We start from the raw sequence: 21,699 nt of genomic DNA, 5'->3' as shown, positions 1-21,699 counted from the left end.
TCTCCCTCCCTACTTCCTACTCCTTTTATGTGAGGAGCATTTGAGCCCATTTTTCACAGCCTGTCTCTGCAGACTCAGATGCCCCAAGGTGCTTAAACAAATACCTGTAAATTGACAGAAATCCTCTTTGGGAGACAGTTTACCCATTTCCTCTTGTCACCTGGACCTCACCTTGGGGCCTCACCTTTCTCTCAAGTTTATCACGAGTATTTCTTCCAAACTAATATAATGCCCTTCTCAAGGGGAAATCTACCAGCAGCTAAGAGAATAAAATGTGCTTCTGCCCTATGGATTTCCATGGAACCACTAATCTAACCTTGGTATATCCTCAATTATCAGTTCATTTTATATTTTGTTAATTTCATAGGCTCATTGAAAAGAATGCAGTTCTTTCCCTTTTGCTTTATTTTTTCTTAAAATTACTCTTACTCTTCATGGTGAGCATGGCCTACAAGAGTTCTGCATATGCACTTAAAGTCAGGCACACATTATCCTTCTAAAAGTGTACTTCCTCTTAGGTTTTAATATTTGCTAAAGGATATTCGTAAAGAAACTAAATGGACATTTAGCAGAATGGATAATACTGACTTTATCTTAGCAAGTTCAAAATAGGATCAAGTGAGTCTGACCCTTAGCTCTGGGCCTTAAACTACACATATAATTTCCGGCAGATGGATTCCCATCTATAGCATAAGGAAAAAGCATAATTCCTTAGTAGGGCCTATGCCCATTTCATTTGCCAAGGACAGTCCTGGCATAATTATAAATAGAAGCCCTTTTCATTCTCAGAAATGTCCTATTTTGGGCAATAATCCATATGGTCCACCTGGGTGAGGCACCCACAATCTGGAGCCCAACGCAGTGTCTGCCCAAAGTAGAGGTGGTGCCTGTAGGGCTCAAGAATGTGGGTTCTGGACTTCCCTGGTGGCACAGTGGTAAAGAATCCACCTTCCAATGCAGGGGACACCGGTTCGATCCCTGGTCAGGGAACTAAGATCCCACATGCCGCGGGGCAACTAAGCCCACACGCCACAACTACTGAGCTCACGCGCCTCAATGAGAGAGCCCGCATGCTGCAAACTACAGAGCCCATGCACCCTGGAGCCTGTGCGCAACAACTAGAGAGAGAAAACCTGCAGGCCACAGCTAGAGAGAAGCCTGCACGCCGCAACAAATGATCCCGCATGCCTCAACGAAGACCCCACGTGCGGCAACTAAGACCCGGCACAGCTGGAAGGAAGGAAGGGAGGGAGGGGGGAAGGGAGGGAGGGGGGAGGGGAGGGAGGGAGGAAGGAAGAAAGGAAGGAAGGAAAATAAATACTTTTCTAAAAACAGAATGTGGGTTCTGGGGTCCAACTGTTTGGAACAAGTTCTGGTTTCCCCACCAGAGTGCCCAAATCAGTTAGGGTTCTTAGCCAAGAGTGCAGAAACTGATGCTGGCCAGTTTAGGCAGAGAATGAATTTATTAGGATTGGGGGTGGCTCATCCAACATTGCCAGGAAAGCTGGTGAACCACGCTCAGGAGCTAGGCCTCTGGGGCAAGATCCAAAATCACAGTGCAGAAGTGGTTTGGTGGTGGAAGCTACCGCCGTGCCCTTGTGCCTCCCCTCGCCCCCTAACTGGCAGCACTGCAAACACCAGGACGCAACCCTGCTGCAGCCAGCACTGCCCTGAGGGCTCTCCACGACTCTGCTTCTTTAGGCGGCAGGGCAGCTCCACACAGTGGAGCTCCAGGTCACCCCTTCTTTAGGTCATTTGCACACATCTCTTGAATATTTACTTTTACTTTGCTTCTGTGGAGTCTCATCTACATTGGAGCTCCTGGGTCTCTGATTTTACCATCTGGGATTATTCTATTCCAATATTTGTAAGAACATTTAAGTTAATGAGCACAAAACAGGCTGTTCCGTAAAGCTATAAACCATCACTATAGATAAAGAAGAAAAGGGTAACGTAAAAATCCTCAATTTAATCTAGAAATATTACAGAGATGTGCTCAGACTTTATTTAGAAAAGCAGTACATACTGACAGAAAGATCACTAATCCACCCCTAAATCTATCCCCACAGGAGACTCTGATATACCTTGGTTTTTTATGGCTCGTATTGAGCAATTTGTCACAGACCCTGTCCAGCTCCTCAGGACAGTGCACAACCTGGGATTTACACGGTAGCCACTGACCTTGCTAAATCAGTAGGTCATTATCTCCGAGTCCTGTGCCTTTGAGCTCTTTGGAGAGGTCATGGGCAGGGAAACACTCCCCAGTCCCATTCAGATTTACCCTACTGAAATAGGCAAAGATGCCCAGGCAGATGAATCTATGGGAAGGCAGAGCACAGAGTCAGCATTAAATGCAGAGGCAGATGCTGTTCACACTGGTCTCTCCAAAGCTGGCGGTCCTGTCCCCAGTGAGCAACCGGAATACTGTCCCTGCTTGCCAAACTACAGAATTAGAGAGCTGAGCCTGGGCTACTGTTGTCCAGTGCATTTAATGGACAATGACGAGATTTGAAGGTGATTCAGATGTGCTCAGCCCTCAGTCATGCTCTCGGAAGAGGATGTGCTCATTGTGGCAGATGGAATTTCCTGTTTTAATTATAAACCACTAGTGAACTATGTTTGAAACTTCTCAAATAATGAGTCCAGATCTCAATTTTCATTCCACAATTGGATGCTGTGAGAAAATAGGGCAATCATTGTTTCTTCCAGATTTTCATATGCCGAGCCTCTGAGGCTTGTGAAAACCAGTAAGAAACTTGTGAAACCAGTAAGAAAGGGAAGGCAGGAATCAAGGCTGAGACACCTATCTGGATCCTAATTCATCTGAGACATAGTATAGGCTCGTTATGCTTCCTTCCTCTGAAGCTTGAAATTTTACAGAAAATAAACGATGACAGTGAGGCTATTTCTGCTAAAAGAAAGGCTATGCCCTTTTTAAAAATCAAAACAGACAACACAGTTTATACGTGAATATGAGTACAGAATGACTGAATTGGAGAAAAAATCTATGTTCGGTATAGTGAATGTCCATGAATAAATCAGAAGTTGACCTCATGGGACTTCAGCTAGCTTGCAGAGCAACTTGTGCAAATTAGAAAAAGGCAGCCCCTTTTGGGGGGCTGAAACCTTGGGGAACATGTCTGTGCATTGAGGCAAAAGAAGGCATGCCCCAGGGTACATGGCGTGGTGAGGGCCATCCCGAGGCCTGAGCCTCAGGTCAGTTTGTTGATGGGCTCTTCTGGTCCTACACTAAAAGCAGAGTCTAGCGGTATAAAGATGATGAGACTGTAATGGGTTGAATTATATCTTCCCCAAAAGATGTAGATAGTCTAACCCACAGTACCTATGAACATGACCTAGTCTAACCCACAGTACCTATGAACATGACCTTATTTGAAAGCTGGGTCTTTACCAAATATCAAGTTAACATGAGGTCATTAGGGTGGGCTTTTATCCAGTATGACTGTATCCTTATTAAAAGGGGAAACTTGGACACAGAGATAGAAGCCCAGAGAGAAGCCAATGTGAAGATCCAGGGAAAAGAAGGTCATCTACAAGTCAAGAACATCCCAGGCCACCAACAGCTAGGAGCGGGGCCTGGAGCAGATCATTCTCTCCCACCTTCAGAGAGACAGAGCGTGGCCCTTCTGACAGCTTGACTTTGGACTTCTGGCCATCGGAATGGTGAGATGACACATCTCTGCTGTCAAGCCACCAAGTTTGTGGCACTTTGTTACAGCAGTCTTAGGAACTCCTACAGGGACCAACAGTAGGGCTGCAGCAGAAAACAAAGCCTCTGAGCGTGACCTGGACCAGGAGGCCTGCATTCAGCAGAGGCCACAACTTGCCCAAAGTTGACTCCAGGGCTGTGGAAACCGTGTAGCTGAAGCCAAAACTGAGCCTCAGGAAGGGTTGTAGAACTGCAAACCTACAGGGGAGAACGGAGGCCAGCTCTGGAGGGAAAAGCAGGTTGCATGAAAGCCTGGTCAGAGTCATGTGGCTGCCACTCTAGGCCCGTGGGGAGAACTTCCAACAGACACCGCCCCTGTAGCACAGGAGTAAGATAAAAGAGCCAGATCTCAGGCCTACGGAATAAAGGAGACAGTGCCTAAAGATAGGGCTTGGGGGTTCACATTCAGAGCCAAGAGATTTAAGCCACTCAGAAATGAAGAAAGAAGTTCCTGACCACAGTCAAAGCAATTGGGCCGAAAGAAAACAGGAACAATGACTTCTTCAAAAATAAAAATGTGTTTATGATATGTTGACTTTACCTTCATAAAAAATAAGATACAGGACCTCCCTGGTGGCACAGTGGTTAAGAATCCGCCTGCCTATGCAAGGGACATGGGTTCGAGCCCTGGTCTGGGGTGATCCCACATGCCGCGGAACAGCTAAGCCTGTGCACCACACTACTGAGCCTGCGCTCTAGAGCCCTCGAGCCACAACTACTGAGCCCACGAGCCACAACTACTGAAGCACACGCACCTAGAGCCCGTGCTCCGCAACAAGAGAAGCCACTGCGATGAGAAGCCCGCGCACCGCAACAAAGAGTAGCCCCCGTGCGCAACAACTAGAAAAAGCCCACGAGCGGCAATGAAGACCCAACACAGCCAAAAATAAATAAATTTAAAAAAAAATAAACAAGATACAAAATTAAAATGTGTGTTATTCATTATTGGTGGATCTATTTTCCTTACTATGAACAGAAACCAATAGAACACCTGAGGTTGTTGAAGGATTTTCAGGTCTGGCCAGAGAGGGATACCCCATGTCTGTATGATTACATCACACCAAGACCGTAACTGGCTCTTTTAGGCAGCATTGCTGAATGTTTTATATTTCCTACAGATAAACATCAAGCCATAAATCGCATGTTTGATCCAAGGGAAATACCAAAGCAGTTGCCAGTTCAGAAAAGATAGTTTGATGGCCTAGGAGGGAATTAACTGAGTCTCATATTACATTTGCAAAACATCTAGAACTGAATTGAGCCTGCAAGTGAAAGACAAGCTAGTGTTTCAGAACAAAAATAGAATAATGCATGAACTCTACCCACTCTTGATCACATCTGAGTAGAGGCAGAGGCACTGGGTTTTCCTTTCTGTCATTCTTGCCTTACCCACACATAAATGAACTAGCTAAGTGAGGTATAATCATAGTGTCCCAAATGGATCCATTTTCCTAGAGAGTTTCAAATCATCTCATAACCACATTCAGTTTAAATACGCTTTCCTCGTAACCCATAAAAGGGATGTTACACTCCTCCGCCACACAAAATATGAACATTATCCACGTCTCCAAGTGAGCAAAAGAATTCCCAGATGTTTGTTATTCTGAATCCTCCAATTCGAAGAAAACCTGTGGATCTTTTTTCTTCTGAAGAAAACTGTCTCTGACGCTTAGAGGAAAGGACCACAAATATATCACATATTCTCAACAAAAATATCTATAAAATCTTTGGAAATACAAATAACAGTGGGAATGCTATTTTTCAGCTTACTGTTTCCCATAGCAGCTGAGATCAATGCACGTGGATGTGGCATTTACTTTACCTTATATGACAGCAGTGGAACACTTCCATATGACGCCAAGCAAACAATCTCTGAAGGATGTTACCTGGAGCTTAATTTTATTATCTGCTGGAGAGATTTAAGGGAGGAGGTCAAAGGTCACTTGTTAAATAACATTAGATATTGTTTCACCAGATTAAAAAGAGCTTTACAGGGAGTTCCCTGCTGGCCTAGTGGTTAGGATTCCAGGCTTTCATTGCTATAGCCCAGGTTCAATCCCTGGTCGGGGAACTAAGATCCCACAAGCCACGCAGCACGACCACAAAAAAAAAAAAAAAAAAAAAAAGCCTTACAAAATGTGCAACAACTATATAAGGTCACTGAATCATCCAGTTGGGGAACATTTTAGTCAGTAACTAGACTCAACCACGAATCAGTCTAATCTTAGTGATAAAAATGATCAAAAATACTTAACTGAGCATTTAAAAATCTGCTCTGTTCTATTGTGTGAAAACACTGAGAGGAAGATACACACATGCAAACCATACACACAACCCAACCAATGATTGCACTAGACGCATTCCATCTACTAATAGGAATTACGGTAATAAAGTGGGAACTGTCACTCGCTCTTGAGGATCTATTATGTCCTGGGTGGGATGCTTAGGCTTTACCTGCACCATTTCCTTTGTCCTTACAACTTTTTAAATTTTTTTTAAAAGAAGACGTTGGGAGTAGGAGTTTATTAATTAATTTATTTATTTTTGCTGTGTTGGGTCTTCTTTTCTGTGCGAGGACTTTCTCTAGTTGTGGCAAGCGGGGACCACTCTTCATCGCGGTGCGCGGGCCTCTCACTATCGCGGCTTCTCTTGTTGCAGAGCACAGGCTCCAGACGCGCAGGCTCAGTAGTTGTGGCTCATGGGTCTAGTTGCTCCACGGCATGTGGGATCCTTCCAGACCAGGGCTCGAACCCATGTCCCCTGCATTAGCAGGCAGATTCTCAACCACTGAGCCACCAGGGAAGCCCCGTCCTCACAACTTTTTGAAGCAGATGCTATGATCTCCATTTTACAGAAAAGAAAACCCAGGCACAGGGAAGTACTCACCAAACATCTTACTGTCAAGAACTAGGAAAGGTTTGAAATTTTACCCTACTTGCCAGCTAATGACTTAGTCTGCCCCATTTTCATGCATGCTGGCAGAAGACACAAAACTTCTTGGTCAGAGACAAAGGACTTTATTTTCCTGGCATAGCAGACAGCAGGAGCTTCCTATACACATCAGTTTCCTACTTCACTAGAGTGACCAGCCATCCCAGTTTTCCCAGGACTGTTTCAGTTTTAGCATTGAAAGTCCTAGGCAAATGAGAACAGTTGGTCACTCTAGTTCCCCTTGTCCCTCAAGTCCAACGAAAGGACTGGGGAGCCGCTGGGGTGTGATGACTCACAGCTGAGGAACCCCAGGCTTAGGAAACCCCCAATCTTACAAGGAAGCTGTTAGTAAACTTGCCCAACTTTTGCCCTAAGAGTGACGTTATTTTTATTATCATGGATAGCAAACAAATCTGCCCAGTGCTCCAGAGGGAGACACTATATCTTCTAAGACTGTTCGCTATACAGACATCCTTGAAAAGATTATCTGATATAAAAGCTGTAACAAGTGAAGAAGTGTGAGAGACTCATAGGGAACTATCTCCCGACACCTATAGCTAATAAGTGAGGGAGGCAGTATTCAAATTCTTCAGCTGTCAAAACCCATGTGCTATCCTGCCTCTTAAATTATTATGCTCAAATTTACAGAGTTAAGGTCAGAAGAGGGTGAGCTTTTCTTTCAGTTGTAGCTTTGAACTCTTAGTTACGATGCCAGAAACTCAGCCTTTGTGCACTAGTGCTGCATTGAATCTCAGAGACAGAGTTTTGGGTGAAGTAGAAAAGAATAGCTTTATTGCTTTGTCAGGCAAAGAGGAACAGAGTGAGCTTATGCCCTCAAAAACTGTGTGTCCCAACCCGGGGCATTTGGTGAGGAGTTTTATAGAAATGGTTCAAGGGCGGGATTGCTGATAAGGATCAGGGTGTGTCTTCAGGGCCTGCACTCCTTTAACCTGGTCTCAGGTGGTTTGAGCTTCTCTGGTTCTCAAGGTTGTCAAACTGTGACCTTCTCTGGAATGAAGAAGGCTTCATCAAGTCGTTAACTTCATCAAGCAGTTCCATTTGCTGGGGGTTTTAGTTCTCCAGAAGAGCTCAGAGATCTTGTTATGTGTATCCCTTGAGGCAGAACCAGGACCCTGCCCCAAGGCTGCACTGTTGTTTCTTGACTGCTCCTCCCTCGTCTCTGCATCCCCTCCCTTCCCTGATTAGCAACTGTTTGAACCTGCCCTTTGGAACTCAAGGAAGGTCATGGATGCTGAAGCCTATTTCCTACAAACAAGAACCGGGGACACAGAAAGGCTTCCATGCACAGGAGCCCCATGGGGTCCTGCTCGGTTTCAGTTATATCAAAAAAAAAAAAAATACATGGTATTTTCAATCTTGAGTGAACCTACGGAAAAAAAGTCTGGAGGTATTGCAGAAATGATACTGTAATCCAAAATCAAATTAAATGAGTTGGTTAATCTACTTGACTTCTAAGGGCTCTTCCTGCCCTGAGAGTCTATGATTCTCCTTCCATCCACGTTATTACTACTTGCTGTTTTCTTTCCTCTTGTGGTGATGAATGCCTTACATGAAATTATATCCTTCTGCCTCATTTGGAATCCAGGCGGAATTTCAGCAACAAAGCTGGGATGTATGTTCTGATACCGGAATAATTAAAAAACAAGTTCCATTAGAAAAAGAAAAGCAAATAAGATTAGAACATGGGAGCTCACTTTTTTTAAAACAAATTTTCATTTATTGTACAATGGTAGCCACAGCACCAAACAGGTGTGAATTTTTTTAGGCAGACAGAGTTTAAAGTATATTTTTTCTCTAATATTCAGATCAAATTTCCTTTTTCTTTTTTTAACCCAAGGGGCTAGCAGGGGAGGATATTACTGTGTGTTTTAAAAGGTTATTTTGATTTCCTTTCTGGGTAGAGCTGGTTCTTCTCTCTATTGCCATCTGAAGATCAAAGAAAGATGAAAAGAAACAGGTAAGCAAACAGAGAACAAAAGACCTGTGATAAGAGAGTTTCTATATTGCCTGAGTGATAGTTTGCACAAAAGTTAAGCAAAGTATGAAAAAGTTGATAGAAACAACTCATCCTTCTAAGAGGAAGCTAGGGATGAAGGTGCCTTTAGGACATGATCATGCCACACAGAAACCACATGGATTAGCTGGTAGGAACAATTATGGTCCCCATTCTGGGACCTCAAGTCTGCTTGGGGACTGTAAAGATTAGCAGTCAGGATCTAGAGGTATTTTCAGTGAAGGGAAATCACGTACTCTCCCAGAAGATATCTTCAGGAGCCGGATCGTCCACCCAAATGCATGAAGCAGAAGCAACGCCTTGGGGAGTGGTGTAGCCTTTGGCAGACTAGAGAACATTTGTCCCACCTGAAATGTTCAAATTCAATTTTAACGAAGCTGCCCATAGATTCCCTGCTGGTTCAGTGGTTAGGACTCTGCACTTTCACTTCCAGGGGCCCACGCTCAATTCCTAGTCTGGAAATTGAGATCCTGCAAGCTGTGTGGTGGCACAGCCAAAATGAAATAAAATAAAATAGGCTTTAAAAAACCCTGCCCATATAGTCTCTGAGTTATTTTGGACAGTCAGAGGGCCAAACTGCAGCCCTGCCTCCTAGCCTATCTAGGCACAATGTGCTGGAATTTTAGCAGCAATGAGAAAATGCCCATGAAAAGCTTTGGTCCATACATTTGATGAAATATGTCAAAATATGACTTGCTTATCAAATGCAGTCTGGCTGAGGAAATCTTTCAGAACATGGAGTCCATGAGATAGAAAACAATGAAAGGGGTGCTTAGAATGGGGTTGGTTTTCTCTCCAAATGAAGCAACATCTGGCATACTGGGAATGAAACCAGAATGCATTTAGACTGTGCAAGAAAATTTAATAACATTTGTTTTCAGTAGGCTTATTTTTAAAAGGAATACTCTTTTGAGACCTCAGGCCTCTGTTTTCTACTCCCCAACACAAGCATGAAGATGCCCCTGCTTGGGAAGCACACGTGCACAGCCTTATTGATATTGCCACTGCTAAACTGAATGGGGGTCAGCAAAGGATATTGTTGCTTTTCTGAAGCATTTCCTGCTGCCTTAAAACAGAATGCTGGTGTTTAAGTAGGACCCAGTTACCTCCATGGCTTTGCTGCTGAAACCAGCTCCCCTCCCCTTGCTGACACCAACACTTCATCACAAAACTGTCATTTTATATAAGGTATTCTTTTTTTTTTTTATAAGGTATCCTTTGCATCTTCTTTTTTACTTTCTTCCCTCTCTTCTGCCCAATTTTTGACATTTCCATTCTTCATCCACTACCTTGGCTATTCTCTGACCTTTTCCACAGTTCATAGGCTTAAGGTGCTTTTCTTGTCATTTCTGTTTTCATGGAATACATACTGGTCACAGAGGAGAACCCTTAAAATTGTCATTTATTACAGTTGTTTGTCATATTGTCTTCCAAGTGTATCAGTAAGATTTTTTGGTGACTTGGATTGGTGGCCCTCCCTTTCTGAAGTGGAATTCTAGAAGTTGGAGCAGCCAACTTTTCTATTGACTGTTACTAGTACCATACAATTAAGATCCGAACACTTCTCATCATTGTCATTCCTGGTATAGCAGTCCCCCCTTATCTGTGGCGGATACATTTCAAGATCCCCAGTGGACGCCTGAAACCAAGGAGAGTACTGATGCTGAAAACTCGGCCTCTGTGCACCAGTGCCAAATCAAGTCTCAGAGACAGAGTTTTGGGTGAAGTAGAAAAGAATAGCTTTATTGCTTTGCCAGGCAAAGGGGGACACGGTGGGCTCGTGCCTCTCAAAAGTGTGTAAGAGTTTGGTGAGGAGTTTTATAGCAGTGGTTCAAGGGCAGGGTTGCTGATAAGGATAAGGGTGTGTGCAGGGCCTGCACTCCTTTAATCTGGCCTCAGGTGGTCTCCTGATGAGCTTCTCAAGGTTATCAAACTGTGATCTTCTCTGGAATAAAGAATGCTAGCATCTTCCATTTGTTGGGGGTTTAATTCTGTAAAGAGCTCAAAGATATTGTTATGTGTATCCCTTGAGGCGGAACCAGGACACTGCCCAAAGGCTGTGCTGTTGTTTCTTGGCCGTTCCTCCCTTGTCTCTGCATTTCCTCCATTCCCTGATTAGCAACTGTTTGAAAGGCTTCCCTGCCTAGGAGCCCCACAGGGTCCTGCTGGGTTTCAGTACTGAACCTTCTATGTACTGTTTTTTTCCTATACACACATGCCTATGATAAAGTTTAATTTATAAATTGGGCACAGCAAGAGATTAACAACAACAATAATAAAATAGAACAATGATAACAATATACTGTAATATAAGTTATGTGAATGTGGTCTGTGTCAAAATATCTTATTGTACTATACTCATCCTTCTGTCCCAAAATATCTTATTGTACTATACTCATCCTTCTTCTGATGATGTGAGATGATAAAGTAAGTACCTATGTGATGAAATGAAGTGAGGTGAATGACGTAGGCATTGTGACGTAGCATTAGGCTGCTTATGACCTGCTGAGCACACATGAGAAGGAGGATCATCTGCTTCTGGTGATCCTGGATCATCGAGCAGTGACACTGTCAATGGTTGGAGATCCTGTGTGGAACAGAGCAGGCCATCGTGAGATTTCATCACACCACTCTATGAATTGTTTCTTTCTGGAATTTTCCATGTAACATTTTCAGACCACGGTTGACTACAGGTAACTGAAACCACAGAAAGTGAAACCACAGATGGGGGGATGACTGTATTCTTAGCGTCAGTAACATACGTTTATTTTGTGCCAACCACATGCCATGAGATCTGAATAACAGATTCCGCTCTCCTAACCCCCACGCCACCCTCTTCCAAGCACACGCGAAGATAAAAATGCTGATGTTGCAAGTTAGCCTGTGTTAAAATTCATCCAGGGGCTGAAGAGACCCAGAATCCAGAGTCAAGATTCTTGTCCCAACTGTTCTGCATCTTAAAATCCATGACTTTGTATTGCCCACACCTACATGCAGACACAGATTTCAAATAGTATATACCCCAAGCAAAGCAAAGAAAATGAAGGGACTGTTTTTTTTAAATCTCTGTTTTGTTGTGGTCATCTAAGAAAAAAGGAATTGTTTTAGCATTACCCACCCTGAAAAGGTATTTTATTCAGAAATCAGATTATTGGGTGATATAAGACACTAAATTTATTAATGATATACTATAAAAAATTTTAGTATATACATGCGTGTCTTATTTTTGTAATCTCCGACCAAAACTGTTAAAGAGCAGAAGATTTTTGGAAAGTAGGTATTCTCTCACAACTTCTCTTCAGGCACAGTTGACATCAAAATTCTATAAGACCCGTCAGTGTCTTCAGATTTTCATCAATTTTTCAATTTCGAAAGCACATCAATTACCACATACACCCACAGCACAATATCCGAGAGAACAGAGCACATGTGCCTCCTTTCTAAGCCTGCCCACACCCCAACCCACACAAGCACACATCTTTTACTGAAGGCAGATTACTGTAGTTTCTTTCATACCCACAAGGAAGGGACAGCCCAAAGCAGGGGCATCTGTGGAAACCTTTCAAAGAAGACACTTTGCTTATAGTTTCATCAGTTTGTCATGTTTCATAAAAGGATTACCATAAGATATGTTTAGAAAAGTCATTTTTTATGGTTAAAAAGGAATTAACTAATAGGATTAAGAGCATTGTAAAAAAAAAATCATAAAATAAGATTATTCACAGTTGTGTTCCTATTACTTTATTTTTAAAATTTTTATTTTGTATTGGAGCATAGTTGATTAACAGTGTTGTGATAGTTTCAGGTGTATTGAAAGTGATTCAGTTATACATATACGTGTATCTATTCTTTTTTCAAATTCTTTTCCCATATAGTTTATTACAGAATATTGAGCAGCGTTCCCTGTGCTTTACAGTAGGTCCTTGTTATCTATTTTAAACATAGTAGTGTGTATCTGTTAATCCAAAATTTCCAATTTATCCCTTCCCCTAACTTTCCCCCTTGGGAACTGTAAGTTTGTTTTCTATGTCTGTGAGTCTGCTTCTGTTTTGTAAATAAGTTCATTTGTATCATTTTTTTAGATTCCACCTATAAGCAATATCATATGATATTTGTCTTTCTCTGTCTGCCTTACTTCACTTAGTATGATAATCTCTAGGTCCATCCATGTTGCTGCAAATGACATTATTTCATTCTTTTTAATGGCTGAGTAATATTCCATTGTATATATGTATAATACCACATCTTCTTTATCCATTCATCTGTCGATAGACATTTAGGTTGCTTCCATGTCTTGGCTATTGTAAACAGCGCTGCCATGAACACTGGGGTGCATGTATCCCTTCAAACCATGTTTTCTCCGAATATATGCCCAGGAGTGGGATTGCTGGATTATATGGTAGCTCTATTTTTAGTTTTTTAAGGAACCTCCATACTGTTCTCCATAGTGGCTGTACAGATTACATTCCACCAACAAGGTAGGAGGGTTCCCTTTTCTGCACACCCTCTCCAGCATTTACTATTTGTAGGTTTTTTGATGATGGAGATTCTGACTGGTGTGAGGTGGTACCTCATTGTAGTTTTGATTTGCATTTCTCTAATTATTAGGGATGTAGAGCATCCTTTCATATGCCTCCTAGCCATCTGTATGTCTTCTTTGGAGAAACGTCTATTTAGGTCTTCTGCCCTTTTTTTTTTTTCCCTTAAGTACAAAGATGTAATTTTATTCTTGCAATAATATGAATACTGTTCAACATGTAGGGCTTTTTCCTCCCTCTTTTTTTTTTTCCTCCCTTTTTAAGTTGAATTTCATTCTGAACATCTAATATTGACAAGCATCAAGCTACTTTAATCAGGTTACCTTTTACATTTATAAAAGTGGTACAAATGTCTCTGAATACCGCTCCAGAGATACTGACCCACACTTAGCATCTAATATTAGTCTCTTAAAAGTCCCAAAGATCTTAATAACATGTCTGCTCAGTACAACAAGGCAAACAACTACCCGACTCCTCTTTAGGTTCATATCACATAACGAGGCAAGACAGATGGAATAACATTCCCGGCGCTCTAGGGAAAGCAGAATACAGGAACAGGGTATGAGGGTTTCTGGGTGCCTGCCACTGTTTCACATGCCTCTTTCATCTTCTGTCTTCCTTCCCAGGCACGGCAGGGCTCCTTTGATGGAAGGCAAGATGGCTGCCATCCCTTCTGCCAATTGTTTGATTGAGTTGTTTTTTGGATATTGAGCTGCCTGAGCTGTTTGTAAATTTTTGAGATTAATCCCTTGTGCATCTCATCATTTGCAAATATTTTCTCCCATTTTGTGGATGTCTTTTCATTTTGTTTATGGTTTCCTTTGCTGTACAAAAGCTTTTGAGTTTAATTAGTTCCCATTAGTTTATTTTTGTTTTTAGTTCCATTACTCTAGGAGATGGCTTGGAAAAGATTTTACTGCTATTTATGTCAAAGAATGTTCCGCCTATGTTTTCCTCTAAAAGTTTTATAGTACCCAGTCTTACATTTAGCTCTTTAATCCATTTTGAGTTTATTTTTATGTATGGTGTTAAAGAATGTTCTAATTTCATTTTTTTACATGTAGCTTTTCAGTTTTCCCAGCACCATTTATTGAAGAGACTCTTTCCTCCATTGTATATTCTTGCTTCCTCTGTCATAGATTAATTGACCATAGGTGTGTGGGCTTATTTCTGGGCTTTCTATCCTGTTCCATTGATCTATATTTCAATTTTTGTGCCAGAACCATACTATTTTGATGACTGTAGCTTTGTAGTATAGTCTGAAGTCAGGGAGCCTGATTCCTCCAGCTCCATTTTTCTTTCTCAAGTTTGCTTTGACTATTCGGGGCCTTTTGTGTCTCCATACTCTATTACTTTATTTGAATAATAAAGAATTATCTCTTACCCAAGATGACCACAAAGTTGATATTCACTTAATCTAAACATGTAAGTACTTAGAAACAGATATTATAGAATGGCTTTGAGAAAAGTAATTTTTCATTGAGAAACCATATGGGTTAATTGTCTTTGAAGAAACGCAATTTTAAAAGTAGCATAAAACAGAGAAATTTGATTGCCTTTAAACAAGTACTTCTTGAGGACCTACAGGTTGGTTCAAATCTAGGATACAATGACATTTCATTCATCAACCCACAGAGCATTATGAATGGGAAGAGTGGGATGATTGCAGGAACATCTCATGGACTGATGGGATCATGGAAGGCTGGGGGTTAACCAAAGCAGGGGGCTGTAGAGAGAAAGGAAAGTGAAAGCTCAGAGGCAAGGAAGACAGGGTAAGCAATAGGCACTTAGAAACTGAAAGCCACTGTGATCACAGCTGAGACCTTGGACATCAAGTCCTCCTGGGAAGACATCTTCCAAGCCCCCTAACCTTTTATTAACATTTTAGAGGTAGCTGGCAGAAACAGTTTTAAAAGTGAGAGGTAATAAGCGAGATGAAGACATTTTTATTCCAAGTCAAATGAAAAGGAAAAGAAGGTATAAAAATGCCTGAAACCCAAATACATTTCGTTCAACACAGTGAGCCAACCTATAGGTCCCACAAATACCTGAATGTAAAACTAAATGGAACTTGGACCAAAAGAACACAGTTTCATTCTGAGCCTTTCACCATGTTAAACATGAAAGCTCCCCACGTCTCGTATTCTCTCCTCCCAAAATGAAAGTGTGGGTTTCTCCTTTGGCACTTCATTTTCTATAGAGACACAAGTTTTGTTTTCAGGATCTAATACAGTTCTTTAAAAGCAGAATGTCAGCGAAAGTGACACCAACCTCAACATCGCACAAAGAGAGACAACCAGACTTCACGTGCCTCTTGACATGATTCAGGAGGAGGTGCATGATAACCCTCGTGAAGTATACTTGCCAAAATAATAATAATAAACCTGTATCAGATCAAGCCTCTAGATCTAAACACCAGTTTACAGAAAAACATGGTAAACAGCAAAATGCTAATCCAACAAAATCCAGAATGTGGCACGTTCTGCAGGACTACAGACCCGGCTTCTTCAACAAATAAGTGCAAGAAGAAAGTCAAGAGAGGGGAACCTATAAATTTGAAAAGGACTTAACAGACATACATCAACCAAATGCAATGTGTGTAGTGGTTTGAGCAAACCATCTATAGGAAAAACTTTACAAGAGAATCAGGCAGATTTGAACACTGACTAAATATCTGATGAAATTAAAGAATGACTATTGATTTTGTTTAGGAGACCTAATAGTAATATTTTAAAATAATAGAAATCATTATGTTGAAATTATATAACACCAGGGATTTTTCCATCTAAATAGTCCAAGGGGCAGGGGAATGTGTATGTGTGTGTGGGAGGGTGGGCATGGGGGGAGGTTACAGTTGAAATAAGATTGGCTGTATGTTGATGATTGCTGAAGCTGGGTAATGGGTGCATGGTCATTTGTTGTGCTATTCTCTTTTTCTATCTATGTTTGAAAATATCAGTAATAAAAACGTTTTATTTAATGACTAAAAATAATTTTCTCTAGAGGAGACTTTTGACATATACGTCAATAATATCTATGTATTTTCTAATTTATACAAGAAAATTATCAAAGTGTTGCTTGCTATACTCATAACAACATGTAAAACCTTCTAAAAAGCAATAAGAAAAATGACCAAAATATCAACAAACCAACAGAAGAATCAACATAATTTATCAACAAACAAGTCACAACATAGAAAATACCAGTCAGTCTTAAACATTAAAAGATGTTTGATCTCACTCATACTAAGAGAAATGCAGATTAAAAAAAAATCAAATACTATATTTCACCTCTCAACCTGACAGAGATCAAAAGTGGGCCTATTGGCAAGACCGTGGGAGAAAAGGCACTCATATATTTCTGGTGGGAATTGCCCTCCAACTTTTATGGAAGGCAATTTGGCAATATCAGTATTACAAATGCATGTACCTTTTGATACAGAAGCTACTTCCAGGAATTTATCTTACAGATAAACTGGCATACACAGGCAAAGTTGCATTTGTACAAGATTATTCACTGTAACATTATTGGAATAATAATGGTTAGAAGCAACTTAAATCTTCATCAGAAAAGTACCAGTTAAATAAATTCTGATTCATCCAAAAAGTGGAAGGCTATAAAAATCACTAAATAATAGCAGAGATTTTATGTCTAATTAGGGAACTATCTTCAAGATACACTGCAAGTGAAAAATGTTAGGTACACGGTATATGTACCTATTGCCATATGTGTTATAGAAAGAAATATATATATATATATATAATTTTTTCTAAATGTATAAAATGCCTTAGGAAAACTGATAGCCTTGGTTGCTCTCAGAGACCTGGGGGTGGGGGTGGGCAGGGATAGGGGACGAAAGGCATATAGATTCACTATATACCCTTTTGTATCTTTTGAGTTTTGAATTACAGGGATGTGTTACTTGTTCAATATGTAAAAGTGTAAAAGTCTTTGGAGGTGTTAAGTTAGATGACTAATTTGTAGGAGACCTAAGTCAGGACTTTGTCAATAAAGAGACACACAATAAATATTTACTTGAGTGGGTGGTTTTTTTCTGAACAGTAGGATGGGACTTACAGAGCAGAGGGGCCCATCGCATGACTGAAGGGTCTCAGAATTCATGTGAAGGGATTCCCAGGCTCAGAAATCCACTCCTTACCCTGTGTGGCACGAAGAGAAGGCCCCCGTAGGCAAGTATGTCCCAGCCCTTTAAGCCAAAGGACCAAGTGAACATTTTCTCCATAAAGTCACCCCCATTCCCCACTTCCCACCTAGAGCACATTTAATGGGGAAACAGCAGGAAAATACTAAATGAAATCAAAAGAGAAAACAAAGCACTAAAACTCATCCAGACTAAAGAAAAAAATTACAGCAATGTCTATGAATTTCCAGCTCTAGTTTTCCCTGTAACAGGAAAGGCAGGGAGGGCCTTGGGCAGGAGGGGAGGGATGCCATCAGCAGAGCAGATACAGTCAAACACTGGCCCACAGAAGCCTGGTGGCTGGCACCCCCACAAGACATCTCTTTCCCATGGCCAGTCTGGCCACAGTTAGAACTTCTTTCAGAATCTTTGGTACCTGGAACTTTCTAACACATGGAAGGACCACTCATCCCTGTGATGTATAACCTATTACTAGCATCTGCTGCTCAGAGAGTAATGCTGCTCTCGGGCTGTTTGCTTACCCCAGTGTGTGATACAGATTCCCAGTAGGACTTTTCAGGTGCTTGATGGTCATGTCAAGCACCTGAACAATAATAAAGATTAGGCCAACAGTGGATCAGTAGAAGCTTCCAATCATTTCTCTGCCATTTAGTAATATTTAACAACTAATTTGCCCCTCTTTATCTCTTTCCATGGCCTTTTCCCACCTATAAAATGGGCTAACTACATTTTTACCTTTTTGGAGTTGGGGAAGTTTGGGGGTTGCAGAAATAGGTGTTTTCACTTATCTACTCAAGTGTGCTTCTATAAACAAGTCACTACTATTATCTTCTTATGAAGACTATCTGCCTCTTTGCTCTAACACCTACCACTAAAACTTCAAGGCCCAAGGCAAGAGGAAGTATACTCTTCACTGTTTACGTCATTATCAAGGTCGACTCACTCCAGATCTATGCCTCTATGCCATCCTGTACACAGAGCCAAGACTTGTTTTGTTGCTGGGGAAATCCCCCATCTGCAAAGGTGTGTGTCCGTGTGACAATTCAGAAGAAAGATCCCTACATACATCTCAATTATTCATGGATTCTTTGTTTCGGGTCTGACAAGTAGAGAGAGAAAACAGAGCAAGTTTAGCACTAAAGAATACCAGGAATTAAAAATGTGCCTGGAGGAGAGGAAAAGCCCAGTGTTTTGGAGAGAGAGGGGAGAGGAAGCCATGCTACTTCTTAAAAACAGACAAGGGAAGCTGGTGAGCCCAGGCAGGCACTGGAAGCCCAGAGACATCTTTCAAAACAGGGGACAGGGCCTCTTGCAGGGGGCTTCCCACTAAAACACGCTCTCACGTGAAAGTCACAGGCCTCCTGGTTAGCTTTCTTGCTGATCATGCCTGGGGATTAGATTCAGTATGTAACTAATATTAAAAGAAAAAGAAGTAAAATACAAACATGAGGGCTTCCCTGGTGGCGCAGTGGTTGAGAGTCCGCCTGCCGATGCAGGGGACACGGGTTTGTGCCCCAGTCCGGGGGGGTCCCACGTGCCGCGGAGTGGCTGGGCCCGTGAGCCATGGCCGCTGAGCCTGCGCGTCCGGAGCCTGTGCTCCGCAACGGGAGAGGCCACAACAGTGAGAGGCCCGCGTACTGGAAAAAAAACAAACAAACATGAGATACAGACTACAAAGCTTCAAGCGCTTGAAGAAGATAAAATAATGGCTCCCCACACACAAATTAAAAGAAGAAAGTACTCTACGATGAAAGTGTTGTATAATCTTAAAATATTATTAATGTCTTTAGTGTTATATTGTCCTTTCATTTCAAAAAGACAGAAAGCTCTCTGGCAACCTCAGCATCCTGAGAAGCCATTTCACTAGGCTTTTAGCGTTACGAAGCATAATCCCAAATACTTTGGTCCTAGCATGAACTACTCTCTCCCTGCAGCTAATTAGACTAATGCCTCTCTTAAAATGAGGTTTACAAGCCCATTTAAAGGGTAATATATTGCTTTCCTTGGATGAGACTTTCATCCTAATGGAGGCTCTAGTATATCCCCAACGTAAATAATCCGACTCACCTCACTGTGTGCAAAACAGGGCTGGACTTTCAGTGACTAATATAAGACAGGGCAAGGAAGCCCCACCCCCTGAGAGGGCTACCCCGTGGGGTACACATGCACCAAGGGAGTCAGGATTGCGACTCTGGGCTTCCTATTCCTGGGGAAGCAGATGGTGGCAGAGTGGGGAGGAACGTGCTAGAAGGGGCCACCCAGGAGGAAAACCACGGTGGCCTCATTTTTCCTTCTCCCCCGCCTCTATGGATGTTTCTACAGTAAAACAGTTGTTTGTCTCATTAGAGGTCATGCTGTCTTTTATATATCCTCATTTATAGTCATGTTATTAACGTATACATATTTTCCATGTTGGGGTAAAAGGAACAACGAAAGTTAGCCTACCACCTATTACTCCATGAGGCTCATGTTTAATGTGTAGTGTTGGGAGGAGAATAGAGGACGCCCTGTGGATTCTAATCAATTCTTCCGTTTCCTCCTTTATTTCTCTTTCACCGTCACCTCCTGAACACCATCACTCCCGTCGCTTAGATCAGAGTTTTCCTACTTGGGTTTCAAGAGCACGACCTCTAAGAGTTGTTATTCAGAGCCGTGCGAACAAAGGTTTCGTAATGAAAACAACTCTGAAAATGTTGCCTACTAACTCCCCCTATGGAGGTTCACAACATATGTCTACTCTTGAAGGCTTTGCATATGAATGAGGTAAAAAGGAAAGTTATTTGATAGGAGATCATGGTTAAATAAAGCAGCATGTGCTCAGAAGAAGTCTTCCTCGCTTGGGCATGCATTATGTTTTAGCCCCATCAGTTGGGCTGTCCTCCGTACAGACTCTCCTAAGAGGTGGTTGGCCTTTGATGTCCTCCTTGCCATCTGTAACCTGTAGAAGCAGAGGGTAATCAGTGAGATCTGGGTGACAGTCACATGTCTAGCTTTTATGCTACAGCTATTCTAAACAGTAGCCACAAGCCACATGTAGCTATTTATATTTAAATTATTTTAATTAAAATTAAAAATTCAGTTCCTCAGTTGCATCAGCCACATTTCATGTGCTCACATCACATGTGGCTTGTGGCTACCCTTTTGGTCAGAGCAGATACAGAAATTGCTACTGAACCTTGCTGCTATAACCCTTGTCAATCATCAAAGCAATCCTCTTAGCCTTCTTCTCACCTCACCTTCTACATCCCCCATGAGACCGTGAGATTCTCTGAAAACAAGGAAGGAGTTGTGTTACCTCTGAAACCCAGCTGCTAGTCCAGGGCACTGCAGGGAAGGCCACTCACAGAATATTTGCCTATGACGTGGATGATCCCTTCTCTTTGCTCCCATAGCATGTACCTACCTTGGTCAATGCTATAGCATACTTTTTCCCAAAAAAACAATTTAATTGATTTCTACTGATTTTAAAAACAATACAGAAAAACTGAGAAAAGATAGTAAAAGTCAACAGGTAATACTCTCACCTACAGACAACCACTCAACATTTTGGAGTATTCTCATTCATTTATTTAACAAATAGATATTTTTATTTACTGAGGTATAATTTGCATACAGTAAAATTCACCATTGTCGTGTGATGTATGTATGATGTATGATGAATGTAACCACCACTACAATCAAGATACAGAACATTTCTATCAACCCCTAAAAGTCCCCTCCTGCTTCTTTATGATGACACCTCTCTCCTCACCCCCTCCTCTGGCAGTCACTGGTCTGATTTCTGTTCTGTAATTTTGACTTTTCAAGTCATATAAATAGACTTGTATACGTGGCTTTTTTAGTCTCCTTTCACTTAGCACAATGCTTCTGAGATTCACCCATGTTGTTGCAAATATCTGTTCATTTCTTTTTATTGCTGAGTAGTATTCTATTCTATGGATATACCACCGTTTATCCATTTTACATTTGATGGACTTTGGGGTTGTTTCTATCTCTGGGCAATTATAGAATAGAGCTGTTATAAACATTTGCACACAGGTTTTTATGTGTACATATGTTTTCATTTCTCTTAGGAAAATTCCTAGGAATTAGATTGTTAGTCATGTACTAAGTATATGTTTAATTTTATGCGAAATACCAGACTTCCAAAGTGGCTTTACCAATTTGCATTCCCATCAGCCATGTTTGAGAGTTCTAGTTGCTCTGCATCTTCACCAGCACGTTGTATTTTCCAATTTTTTTAGTTGAGCCATTCTAATATGAATACATATGTGGTGTAGCTCATTGTGGTTTTAATTTGCAT

The sequence above is a fragment of the Globicephala melas genome, chromosome 7 (assembly GCF_963455315.2).
Source record: "Globicephala melas chromosome 7, mGloMel1.2, whole genome shotgun sequence".
Classification (NCBI taxonomy): domain Eukaryota; kingdom Metazoa; phylum Chordata; class Mammalia; order Artiodactyla; family Delphinidae; genus Globicephala; species Globicephala melas.
The sequence above is the reverse complement of the archived record's forward strand: the minus strand, read 5'-3'. Positions refer to the sequence as shown.